Here is a 13076-nt window from a genome sequence, read left to right as displayed (position 1 = left end):
GCTTTTGTTTGGTTTTTTTTCTGGTTTAAATTTTCTTTTTCTCAGATTGGATAAATGTTAGAAAAGTGAGAGACACCATTCTAGGGAAGAGAGAAGATCTCTGCCATGGGGAATGACACATGATCATGGCTGTCACCAGAGCAATTTCACAGAAAAACAGAATCATAGAATAACTTGGATTGGAAGGATCTTAAAGATCAACTCATTCTGACCCCTGCCATGGGCAGGGACATCTTCCACTGTTCCAGGGTGCTCCAAGCCTGGTCCAACCTGGCCTTGAACACTTCCAGGGATGGGGCAGCCACAGCTTTTCTGGGCAACCTGTGCCAGGGCCTCACCACCCTCCTGGAGAAGAATTTCTTCCCCAGTATCTACTTTGTCCTAGTATTTATTTCAAATTTTCTACTTCTGCACAGGGACAAGATGGGAGTCCTTGCTGGAAATATGGCAGCAGTGGATTTGGGATCAGGCTGTGCTTTTTGGGATTTGTGTTTATTGCAGTAACACGTGTGCCCTTCCTGTTGTTCAGCCACTTTGCAGACTCGTGTCACATCTCTGTACGGGCTTTGCTTCCTCAAAACTTATGGAGAGCCAGGGGAAACTCCTGACAGTAGTTGGGAGACCAAATCAGGATATTCCAGATCCAGTCTGAGATAAGACTGATGATGGGAGGGTTTGTCTGCTGAGCTTTTCATTAAGCTTGGCATCTCTGATCTGATGGATTGGAAAGAACTCTTCCTCTCCACTGGAAATCCAGCTTGGGTGGAGCTTGGAGCAACCTGGTCTAGTGAAAGGTGTCCTGCCCACGACAGGAGACTTGGAACCAGATGATCTTTAAGGTCCCTTCCCACACAAACTCTTCTGTGTTTCTGTGATCCTCAGAAAAACAATTGCAGAACAATTGGACATGTGTGGCTCACTCCGAGCTGGAGGCTGCTGGGGCTTCTGTGGCTGCCAGGGTGAGAGCCATAAAATGCCTCGTGCTGTTGATGATACCAGCTGGTAGGATCCCCCCTGATCATATGTCACTGGTGGAGGGAAAGCCACATCCACACTTCTGAGCCACCAGGCCCATGAGAGGAGCAACACTGCTCCTGCTTCAGGTTTCTCATCCCAAGCTCTTCTGGGGAGGAAGAAATCTCAGTGGAGGAGAGGGGGTGGTTTTCTGTGCTGGCTGAGAAAGGAGACAGCCAGGCTTAGACCCTGGGAGAGCTCTGGTGATAGAGAAAAGGGTTTGGGGTCCATGTGAGGAGTTGCCTCTCTTTATCTGTGATTCCTTCAAAAGCTTTTCAAGCCTTTCTAACAGGCTTTGTGAGTGTCTCCATCCTCCATTTAAATCCTATTTCTTTCCATCCCTTTGCACTTCATAGAGAAGCAAGAAGTGACTCATTACACAGCCTACGAGGAAGCCTTAATGAATAAATGCATTTAAGAAAAAGAAGAAAAGAAAAAATAGAGTTCTGTCTGGGGCAGACTGGTGCTTTTGCTGTCTTGAACTCTGAAATAATAAGTTAGGCTGTTTCTTTTTATTTGCTTTTAATTAATTGAGTCACTTTTGCGCTGTTGTTAAGACTAATAGGACTTTGTTGGGACTAGAGCTGTGGGTTTGTGGCTTGCTTTTTCTATTTTGGGGTTTATTTGGTCTTAATTTGCTTGAAACATCAAGAGCAAAATTTGCAAATCTCCCAAGCTTCTTTGTTTTAACTTTCCCTTCTCCTTCAAGACTTGTTGCTGGCAGCATTGCATGGGGAGAGGAGCAGTGAAGTGCCCTGTGGTGCTTTCTGCTCATCTCTGGCATTAATTGGGGCACAACAGTGCTTTTTGAGGCACCTGCAGTGTTTTGGAGGTTGGTGGGCTCCCCTTGCCTTGCAGAGGAGCTGTGCTTTCCTGCCAAGTCCCTGAAACAATTCTGCTTATTTACCTTTCTTCCTTTGCTGCTCTGATGGAAAGAACCTTGGTGACACTTTTTCTTCAGCAATAAAATCACCTCACAGACCTGAAGTTTTAAAGCTAGAACTTGTGCATCCCCTTTCTTGCTTCTAAATGTTCTATTCACGCTGGAATCTCTGGTCAGGACTCCTGAACAGAGCAGAACACAATGTACATGTATATTTATATATGTCCTGCATTGCATGAATTAAAAATAAAGATTAAAAAGTTATAAAATGTATGTAATTCATTAAATGCATGCATTTTGGAGTACATGGGAACAACAGAGGTAGTTGTCTGGGTCTGGTTGATTGTAACTGGGAATTGCACTTGGTTTTATTTAAAGGTGGTGAAAAATGTCCCTGTCCATGCCAGAGGGGCTGGAGCTAAATGATCTTTAAGGTCCTTTCCAACCTTAACGATTCCATGATTCCACGGTTCTGTGATTTTTCATTTTAAAGACTCTTCTTGAATTCAAAAGCTCAGTAGGGCTCTTCTTCTCCATGAGCTCCAAGTCTGGGCTGTTTTTTTTTTTTTTCCTTCTATTGTTTAAATACAGCACAGCAATGTTTCCAAAGGAAGGGAAGAGGGTGAGAAAGAAGTGTGGGTGCTCCACGGAGATCGAGCCGATCCATTTTTGTCTTGTTATATATCATTTTAACTTAATGCTGTTATATTATTTCAGCTGCGCTTGGTTTTCAGATTGGGCGCAGATATGAAGTTGCTATAACAACATGATGATTCATACAATGAGAGCAACAATCTGCCTGGATTTATTTTTCTATCATGACGACTTAGATGTTTTTGATGGGGATTTCTGTCTATTTTCAGACAGGCCACGCTGTTGTCTCTCTGCAGTGATTTGTGTTGGATTACCTGGGCTTGAGGTGGTAGCACCTGAGCTTGTGCAACAGACCCAGAGGTCTTAAAGCACTGCCCAAAGGTCAGGGCAGTGGTGGAAGATTTAGGGTGGGAGATGGAGGCACGGAGGTGTGGGGGGATGATCCTGGCAGCTTCAGCCTGTCAGGTGTGCAAACACAGCACTGGCACCTTGTACCTGTGCTCAGGTGGTTTTCCATCTCACTTCTCGCAGCGATAGAGCTGCCAAAGGGATGATTTCTCAGAGCCTCCTGATCCGGTTGTTTAGAAAGAGAAGCACAAGTTAAGATGTTTTGAAATTCTCCTAGAAACATCTTGTCAATGTTTCTGTTGCCACCTGAAGGTCCTCTAGAATCACTGGGGAGTTCAGGGGTAGATCCAAAAATCATTGATGGAATCACAGAATGATTTGGGTTGGAAGGGACCTTAAAGATCATCCAGCTCCACCCCCTCCTGTGGACAGGGACACCTTCCACTATCCCAGGTTGCTCCAAGCCCTGTCCAACCTGGCCTTGGGCACTTCCAGGGATGGGGCAGCCACAGCTTCTCTGGACAGCCTGTGCTGGGGTCTCCCCACCCTCATGGTAGAGAATTTCTTCCTAAATATAATCCAAATCTTTCTGCTTTCAGCTTAAATCCATTTCCCCTTGTCCTGTCACTCCATGCCCTTGTTCAAAGTCTCTCTCCAGCTCTCTTGGAGCTCCACTAGGAATAAAAGGGTGCTCTAAGCTCTGCCTGGAGCCTTCTCCAGGCTGAACATCACCAACTCTCTCATGCTGTCTTCACAGCAGAGATGCTCCAGAAGATTTAATTAATAAATCTGTTTCTTTTTATTTTTTTTTCTTTTAATTGCAGTCTGCAATAACAGATATGCTTTATTTAGGTCTTTTAATAGAAAAAAAAAACAACCCTAGAATTAGGGATGATTGATTTTTCTGTGAAAGATGACAAATTATATAGAAATATCTACTTCCTGCCAATTTCAGGTTGTTTCTCCTTTGAAAGAGCAGTCGTGATGGGAAGTGTTTCAAGGTACCTCCAGACACTTTGTCAACTTCTCAATTATGAACCTTTAGCAATGGAAATAAAAGCCTTGAGCTTCCAGAAGCCTCACACTGAGAGCTTTCTCCTTTTCTCTCTCCTCTCTCTTTTCTGTCTTGATGTTGGGAGTTTCAGATAACACAGAGAATCTCAGAATCATGGAATGGTTTGGGTGGAAAGGGACCTTAAAGATCATCTTATTCTGACCCTAATGCCATGAGCAGGGACACCTTCCATTACCCCAGGTTGCTCCAAGCCCTGTCCAACCTGGCCCTGAACACTTTAAGGGATGGGAAGTCCTCAGCCTCTCTGTGCAACCTGTGCCAGGGTCTCACCACAATTACAGTAAAGAATTTCTTCTTAATATCTGATCTAAACCTGCTTTCCTTTATTTATTTCCTGCTTTATTTACATCTGTAAATGGAGCAATGTGCAGTGGCAACTTTCTTGGAGTTTAGGTTTTCTCCAGTTTTAAAGATGAGATTTTAAAAATATTAGTTCCTAATTTGTATTTTCTTGCTAACAAATACAGGTTTACTTGATTATTTTTTGGCAATTTTTCCCCCTTGTAGAGTTGTAGCAGGGTTTGATGCCTTTTAAAAAAAAAGGCTCTTCCTTCTTGTACTGTCCTGTGCTGATCTGAAAACCATCCAGAGATGAAAACAGGTTTTTGTCCAGCCTGCCTGTTGAGCTGGTGTCTCTTTATTTCCCCTGACAACTGGAATGCAGTTGATCCTGTAAAATGTCTGAGCTTTCTGTCCTGCCTAATTGTGTTAAGCTGCATTTGCATCCTAAAGAGAGCGGCTGGGAGAGGATGTTGAAGCCTTATATACATTTTTAAACTCATAAATGCCATCAGTGAAGTCTAAAACATCAGATAAGTGACTCTGAAGGCCTTGCTGAAATGCACTGATGCCTTTATGAGTTGTCTTCCCCTGCACAGAGTCTCCAGATCCTACACGTGTTGCTGTCAGCTGTATTAGGGATCAGGAGGAACCATAACTGTGAAAACAGCCCTGGGGGCTGTAAATATCTGCACAGCATCAAGTGAATTTTGCTGTTTTGCAGGGGATCACATTCTTGTTCCTATGGCAAGACTTTTGTTGCAGTTCAAGAAGCTGCTTTCAGACCTCTCTTCCTGTGTCAGAGGAACCATCTCTTCTCCTGGTGTTTCTGAGCATGTGCCCTGCCAACCCTCACTCCACCTTTTCAGCAATTAAATATTCGGGCACCACAATAAAAATGCTGTAAAAGTGGAGACAATGGAAAATATCTTCCAGTCAATCACTACTTTTTCTGGAGATGTGTTCCAAAAGTTCAAAGCACGTGAAGAAGGCAAGTCAGCATGGTAGATGAGATATTGTGAGCATCACTAAGGGTTGTTGCTTTCACTTTGCTCCTGGGCATGGTTTTTATCCCTTGACCACACTGATCATCTTGACCTGATCCCACACAGCCTCTTCCATGCAGGAAGTTGTAGATTTCTCCTCTTGAGACCTCCACTGCACGTGGATTGAGGGCTTTCATATTTGGCTTGGTGGTTTTCTTGGAGGAAACATTTCCTCTTTCTGTTCATCACAGCCCTGCAATTTTAGCCTCTGACTCTTGGTGCTGTTGCTTCTCCTCTTGCCTGTGTTTTCTTCTGGGCACGTGACAGAGCTTTGCCAGTCTGATACCCATGGCCTGGGACAAAAGGCAGTGTCTCACCCAGCTCCTTGCGTGCACGTGAGCATTTCTGTGATGGGTATAAGATGATTCTCCCTCTGAGTCATGCAATTGCTGTTCCCTTCTCTAAGAAATCTGGTAAAATCAGTAGAAGTAAGGGGAGGGAAGAAATGTAAAGTGTCTCTGCATTTCAAGAGAAAAAGCAACAGCTCCCCCAGGGTGGTTGTTTTGGCAGCAATCTGCATCTCAACCTCATCTTTAATCCCAAAATTACCATCAGGGGCAGGCAGCTGTGTTTGCTCTCCCAAAAGGTGTCTGAGAGGGTGTCAGTTTTCTTGCTGTGGTCCTGATGGTGTGATGAGCCATGAAGGAAATGTCAGCCACATACATGAGGAAAAGAAAAACCATTTTGGGTTTACAGCAAGAGCTTGGGAGTGTCTTGACTTGCCATGATGGTGCCTTGCTGCTGAACAGGGTTTTCACACTTATTTCAGGGCTGTGAGTCAGTGTCTGTCCCTCTGATGGAACTGCTCATCTGAGCTGGAGTTGCAGTGTAAGACCAGCTGTAGCTCAGATATCAGAGTTTTGCCCTGCTCTGGTAGTTCAGTGTTAGGTCTTTGCCCCAAATCTCTCTGTTGATGTTGCATTGAGGGTGGAGATGTTGCCCCAGGTGGTTCAGATGGAGAGTCACTAATATGATCAGGGGACTGGAGCTATGGAGACAGGCTGAGGGAGTTGGGGTTGTTCAGCCTGAAGACAAGAAGGCTCCAGAGAAAGCTGAGAGCCCCTTCCAGTGCCTAAAAGGATTGCAAGAGAGCTGGAGAGGGAGTTTGGACAAGGGCATGGAGTAATGCAGCAAGAGGGAATGGCTTCAGACTGGAAAGAGGGCGTGTTTATATTAGATATTAAGAGCAAATTATTCCCTGTGAGGGCTGGGGACACTGGAACATGTTGCCCAAAACCACTCTGGATTTCCTACCACTGGAAGTGTTCAAGGCCAGGTGGGACAGGGCTTGAGCAGCCTGGTGTGGTGTCCCTGCCCATGTCAGGGGCTTGGACCAAGATGTTCTTTAAGGTCCCTTCCAACCCAAACCATTCTGTGATTTTGTGATTCTCAGAAGTTTTTTCTCCTTAGGGATGCCCAGCCTCCTGAGGTGTCGTATTGTTATCCCTGAACTTTGTGTTTGTTCCCACCTGTCCCGTGAGGTTTTTGCTGAGGTTGAATGAATTTTGTTATGGTTTCTGTTTTCTTTACTTCTCTCATGCCAGTGTGATGGCACAGCCATAACACTCATGAGCTCTTCAACAATTTTTCCTGAGAAACCCTCATGGTTGCCTTTTCCTTCTCCAAAATATCTGGAAACCACCATTCCTCTGGTAGTCTCATAGCCATTTATATTAGAGGATGATTGTCAGCCCTGTGATGGAGGAAGCTGCTCTAAAAGCAGCTTTGCTGTGTCTCAGGCAGGGGCAGGTCTGCTGGAACAGACGTGGTGGTGGGGCTGGAACCCTGCTCCAGAGCCTGGTAGCAGCTGGAAATTCAGTTTTCCATTAATCCCTTCAGCTGTTGGAGTCTCTTGATGTGACACAGGGAAGGTTTTGCCTGGTGGATTTCAAGAGTGAGGCGAGGGTGGGTGTACATTTTAATTTTAGTTCTGCATGATGGAAGATGCTTGTGAGTCCATCTTATTAATTTCAAAACTCTTCAGGATTGTGCTTATTTTGCTGTAAGAGTGCAGTGGGTTGGCTGGGGAATAAGCAAGCAAAGCAGGAATCTGGGGAGTGGTAAAACCAACCAGACATGAATTAGTCTGCACAGCCTCTCAGTAACCACCTGCATGTCTTCCTTGACCCTTTTCCTACCCCTAGGAGAAAGGTTTTGACCCTGAAGGATCTTTGCCTCCTCTCTCTTTTGGGTGGGAATTACTGGATTGGAAGGACTCCAGTTGTGCAGTTCAGCCATCTTCCACTGGTCCCATCTGCTCATTCATCCTCCAGGAGAAGCGGGGTGGATGTCATGCCAGCAGGAACTGTCATTAGCTATCTTCATGTCTAGAGCCTGGGCATGGCAGAGGGGAGGGCATGGAGAATTCCCAAAAAGGAGCTGAGTAATGGAAGGTGATGGCTCCAGCTGGAGCCGAGGCATCTCCACAAAAAGGCTGCTCTTTCTCCTTTCCAATTTCTTTGCAGCTGAGCTTTGACAGCATTAAAACTTCAGGTGACTTCCATGTGAAAGCCTTTGGTTGCTCAAAAAAGGGGAGCTGGTTGCAATCCAGGGATGCTGTTTTGGGCTGGGAGGAGGAATGGTGCAGGACCAGGGGTATGGATGCAAGGTGGCTCATCAGCAGGGAGTGAGGAAGCCTGGATTTTTCTCTCCACATCAAAAATATTGGTACAACAGAGGTGTTCAGGGGAGGATTTTTGTTGATTTGGCTTGATACTGTCCTGGTTTCCACCCCAGAGGCTCTTTTAGGTATTTGGAATATTGGGTACCTCACAGTTGTGATAGACTTTGGGGATATTCCTGGAGAACCCAGGAGAACCCAGCAGGGAAATTCCTCCAGACAGCAGCTGATTGTACATTGTACAAGTGAGATGCAATCTGTGCCTCCACCTCACGAGTTGTGTTGTTGCTATTTTTATTTTTTTTTTTAATAAATACTGTGTTCGTGCACTTGGATGACATTTCCCATTCAAAAATGGAGGGGAGGAAGGAATGTGTCACCCACACCCAAGGTGCCAGGCACATAATAACTCAGGAGAATTACTCATAAAGCCACAACCTCATTATCCAGCTATGAAGGATTTCTGACACCAATTTCCTCAGTCTGGCCGCAATCCTGAAATTAATCTCACCTAAACAGTCAGGAGTGTTTCCGCTCTCAGTGCAGGCAGAAATCGTTTTGTCCCATGGTTGAATGCTTCAAACAAATACAAAAATAGGCAAAACCCCCCCAAAAGCCCAAAGTGTAATAATTAATCTGGTGCATTTGGAGTATTAGAAAAGGATGTTCCCATCCCAGTTCCGAGCAGATTATGGAGTGCACAGCATAGGTGGAGCAGACTGGGGAAGACTCAAAGTACCAGCTGAGGTTGGTTGAAGTTGAGGTGGTTTCCCCCTTGTAAACATCTCAGGAGAAAGGATAACTTCCTCTTTGGGGAGCAGATGGGATCTGGAATTCAGTGTCCTTGTGGGCACTGGTAGGATGAGCTGAGTTTTGGATCTTCTGAAGTACCTACTGCTTTATTTCTTTTTCCTGCTGGAATCACCTGGATTTTGGCTACTCTGAGTGATATCCTGAAGGAAACAAGCATAGTGAGCCTGTGATGGTTAAAATCCAGACCTAAATGCACCTCTTGCACGCTCCTCCTCATTTTCTTCCTATTTTTTTTTTTCTGGAGCAGAAAAGAATTGCCTGTGAAGTCACAAATTCCCAGCTCTCAGTCCCTGGTGGTTTTTTTGTTTGTTTTTTTTTGTTTGTTTGGTTGGTTTTTTTTTGTTTTTGTTTTTTTTTTTTGTTTTGTTTTTTTCCTAAAGAAACAGGGTGAAGGAAAGGTGCTCTGGGAAGTCCAGGAGAAAAAACATCCCTATAACCAGGGCAGTGATGGTGTGGCTCAACAAGAAGCTGGAACCAGGCTGTCCTGGGCCAGACAAGGGGACTGCCAGGCTGCACATCACCATGTCATGCCCCCTCTTCCCAAGCAGCAAGTGACAGGACAAGAGGAAACAATCTCAGCTTGCACCAGGGAGGTTTAGATTTGATATAAGGAAAAATTTCCTCACTGAAAGGTTTTTCTAGCATTGGAAGAGGCTACCCAGGGACATGGTTGAGTCACCATTCCTGGAGGTTTTTAAAGATGTGTGGATGTGGCACTTGGGGACATGGGTTAGTGTGGCCTTGGCAGCACTTAGTAGTTGGACTAATGGATCTGAAAGGTCTTTTCTAACCTAAATTATTCTGTAACTCTGGGAAGCTGAGAGCATTTCTTCTGTCAGCTGCTGGCTATGACTGGTGGCTTTAAAAAGTTTGTGTTTTGCCTTTTATCTTGCCAAGGGACATAGAAATGCTGCTGGGCGTGTCCCAGGTGTGGGACACGGAAGGATGAGGTGGATTAGCACTCATCTGCTGATGGACACCACAGCAAACAAGAAGGGAAGGAGTGGGAGGATTGAGCTGAGTTGCCCCGTGGTGATTTCCATAGGTTAAACGGGCAGGTCGTTGGGAATTACATCCTCCAAATGTAACAACTCCATAAGATCAATATTTACAGAACCCCTCACACAATTGGATCCAAATCTTGATTAAACCTCGAGGCTGGTTGTCCCCAGCCTGCTCAGTAACACACACTCACTAGTTGCACAACCTTTTGATGGTTCTCACTCCGAGCAACAAGCTGCTGCTCTGGGAGGGGAAAATCCTCTGTCACAGTGTGTAATTGGCTTGGTGTGTTTGCACAGAGGTCACCAAGGGCTGGGATTGCTGCTCTGCTCCTGTGGGCAGATATAAATCATTGCTGCAATTTTTTCTCTCTGGGGAAATTGCATCCTTTCAAAATTTTTTTTAAATTTCTTTTTTAACAGAGCTCTCTGTAGAGTGCATGCATGTAGGAAGTATATGGCATTTGTATAGGAAGTATTTATAACTGCAAAAGGATTTTTAAAGTGTTCAGCCCACAGTGACCACAGCTGAAAGCAGTGTGTGAAGGGCTTCCTCACTGGTGTTAATTGAGCAAAGCAAGTAGGAGTATTAATTAAAAAAGCCTTTTGTGAGCTCTTGAGAGCTGCCTGGTGCTCGTCTAATGCAGGACCTGCCCCTTGGGGTTCTACCAGTGCTTTTTCCTGGCAGCAAAATCGTCTGCTTTTGTAACCAGGAGGTGTTGTTTCTAGAATAAAAGCTAAAATTGGAAATTCTTGGAAGGTAGGAGTGTGTGTATGTGTTTGAAGGCCAGCAGGAGAGAGAAACAAGCAGCTGCTGAGAAATGCCAAGACCTTGATTCAGCAGGGTTCTCCCTCTTCTCTCAAATCTGACACACCAAAATGCTTAACTGGATTCTGGCCAGAGTGTTCCTCCCACAGCAGGTTTGGGATCTTAAGGAATACTGGACACTTAAACAAAGGATTCTCCTTTTCCATTAAAGGTTTTAATTTGTTATTTATTATTTTTGCAGGTGTTCTGCAAACAATTACAACCCCCTACTTTTCTACTGTTGCTAATCTGGAAATATTGAAACCTTCTAGGGATTTTAAAGATTCATATCAACTTTCTTTGGAAAAGGAGGTGCTGTTCCCCCTGATCAGCAGTGATGTTTTGGGGAATCAGCAGCTGTTTTTGTACCTGTTCCTACAGCCCAGCTCCAAGGCTGCAGGATGTGCCTGGATATCAGAGCTCTTGGTGTGCTGATGGTTGCCATGTCGTTAACCATGACAGTGAAATAGATTTTTTTTCCCCAGTACTTATAAGTTGTCTTGCTTTTTCTTCCAGATTAGAAGAAAGTCTTGTGTGCCCAGGAGAGCAGGACTTGGGAAGCAGCTGGTAAGAGCATCTCTTCAGGAGAGGGTCACCTGAACGTGGAATTATGGGGCTCAGGCAGATGCAAATAAAATTTTTCCCTTGAGAAACTTTTTTTTTTCCCTGTGACTTTCATTTTATAGGAGTTTCACACCCTTTTGGACTGAGTTGCCAAAAGGGAGAGCTGGTTTATGGAAGTTTTTGCTGGTGACCTGGGGAGGGAGTGCTTTATCTTCACCCATATGGAAAGCAACCTTATCCAAGAGTGGTCTCAGAGCTCTGGCCATATTTTCATGTTCTCCCTGTGTTCTCATTGTGCTGATCCTTTGCTGGTTCCATGTCTTTGATCTCTAAAGCAAACCATGCACAGGAATAAAATAAATGTGGACAATGCAGTGCTTTGAAACTTGGGTGCTTAAGGATGCCAGGCAGAATTTGAACCATGGAACAGTCTGGGTTGGAAGCAACTTTTGAAGGTCATCAAATCCAACTCCCCTTCTATGAGCTATGAGATGCCTAATGATGGGAAATCTCCATCTTCATCTGGTTGCTCAGAGCCTCATCCCACCTGACCTTGAATCTTTCCAGGGATGGGGCACCTGCCACCTCTGTGGGCAACATTTTTGTGTCTTACCACAATCTTTTACCTTGCCTGAACTCCTTCCCTCATTCAGTTTGAAACCATTACCTTAAAACCACAGGCTCTCAGGTTTTCTGCTGTTGGGATGACCCAAGAGTCTTTTTTCCAGCCTGGTGGTCGAAGAAAGAGTCAGGATTCTTTGGCTCTGGTTCACAAGGTTGTTTATTATCTATTGTCTAAAATATTTTCTGTCAGACTGCAGAGGTCTGATCTGCAGGTCTGTTAAGGGCACACTGCCCGCCCCTGGGCTGGTGTCTACATTTTATACTATGAGTTACGTACACTTTATTTATCATTATTTTCCAATACCTATTGTCTCTGTTAGACTGTCTACTTCTACTTTAGGCCAGTCTAAATGTGCCACCATCACCAAGAAGATGGAGGCTAGGAAGAAGAAGGAAGAAGCATAGGACAACACTCATGTCCCTCCATCTTGCCTCCTAGACCCTCTATAATAAAATCCCCAAAACTCCATTTTTCACCCAGTGATTAATTCATTATTGCTCTACTTAAATTTCTGTGGCTTGTGATTCTTCATACAAGGTTGGTAATTTGCTCCATGGGTTAAGATCGAAATCCCAAGTGTCTTTGGCTTCCTGCCAGGAGCACGTGTCCTGGGTTCCGACAACAGGCCCTACTAAACAGTCCATCCCCAAATTCCCTGAAATCACTGAGAACTGTATTGTTCTCTAGGTCTTCAGGTTTAACTTCATGTTCCTCATCTTGGAAACTCCTGCCAGGGTGGTAAGGCCTTGTTGGCCTCCTGGGCAGTGTGAAAAGCAAGCAGGGGAGTGCTGGTCCATGTCACACTGGTGAGATGTTCATGTGTCCCTTGTGGTCCCCTCCCAGGGAAATTGCTTCTTGCTCCAGCAGCAGATCCAGCTGTGGCAGATCCATTTGTGGGCAGCACAGCCACAGCCAAGTTCCACTGGCTTTTTACGGGATTATTCTGTCCCTCCCACCTGGTTTACCTCCCCTTGGAGGCATAGGGAGATTTATGGGACTCCTCCTTGGTGACTCTGGAGACTGAAACAGACTCATCCCCCGCAAGGCTCATGTTTGGGGAGAAAGCAGTGCTTTGTGTAATTTTCCTGTCCCCTGTGGCAGCACTGGTGCTGAATCAGTGTGATGGGTGTCCCCTTTGATACAGGTGATGTTTCCCTAAATACCAGTGCTCATTCCCCTGGATCTCCTCGCAGCAGGACTGAGCACAGAGCTTTAGTGGTGTTACTGCTGTCCTGAATAGTCCCCAAGCACCACATCTGGCTGAAGAGAAAGAACACAAATTGTCCTCTCTGGACTGAAAACCAGAGGATTTGGCTTTCAGTACCAGCTAGTCATGCCTTAAAACAAATTTTGCCAAGGGCATCTTTTCTCAGCTTTATGGCTTTCCCTTCCCATCTCTTTACTTT

General features: G+C 45.1%; 1 protein-coding gene across 1 annotated transcript in view; it reads left to right on the top strand.

The window, feature by feature from the left end:
- TSNARE1 (t-SNARE domain containing 1) overlaps window positions 1-13076 on the top strand; it is a 452796-nt gene that overhangs the window by 35517 nt on the left and 404203 nt on the right. The window contains exon 4 of the mRNA XM_041459558.1: window positions 10998-11048. The gene's annotated coding sequence lies outside the window, so the exon portion shown is untranslated. The remainder of the gene's footprint in view (window positions 1-10997; window positions 11049-13076) is intronic.

This window comes from Pyrgilauda ruficollis, unplaced genomic scaffold (assembly GCF_017590135.1).
Source record: "Pyrgilauda ruficollis isolate IOZ18807 unplaced genomic scaffold, ASM1759013v1 scaffold138, whole genome shotgun sequence".
NCBI lineage: Eukaryota > Metazoa > Chordata > Aves > Passeriformes > Passeridae > Pyrgilauda > Pyrgilauda ruficollis.
Note: the sequence above shows the minus strand (reverse complement) of the source record. Positions and strands in the feature narration are given on the sequence as shown.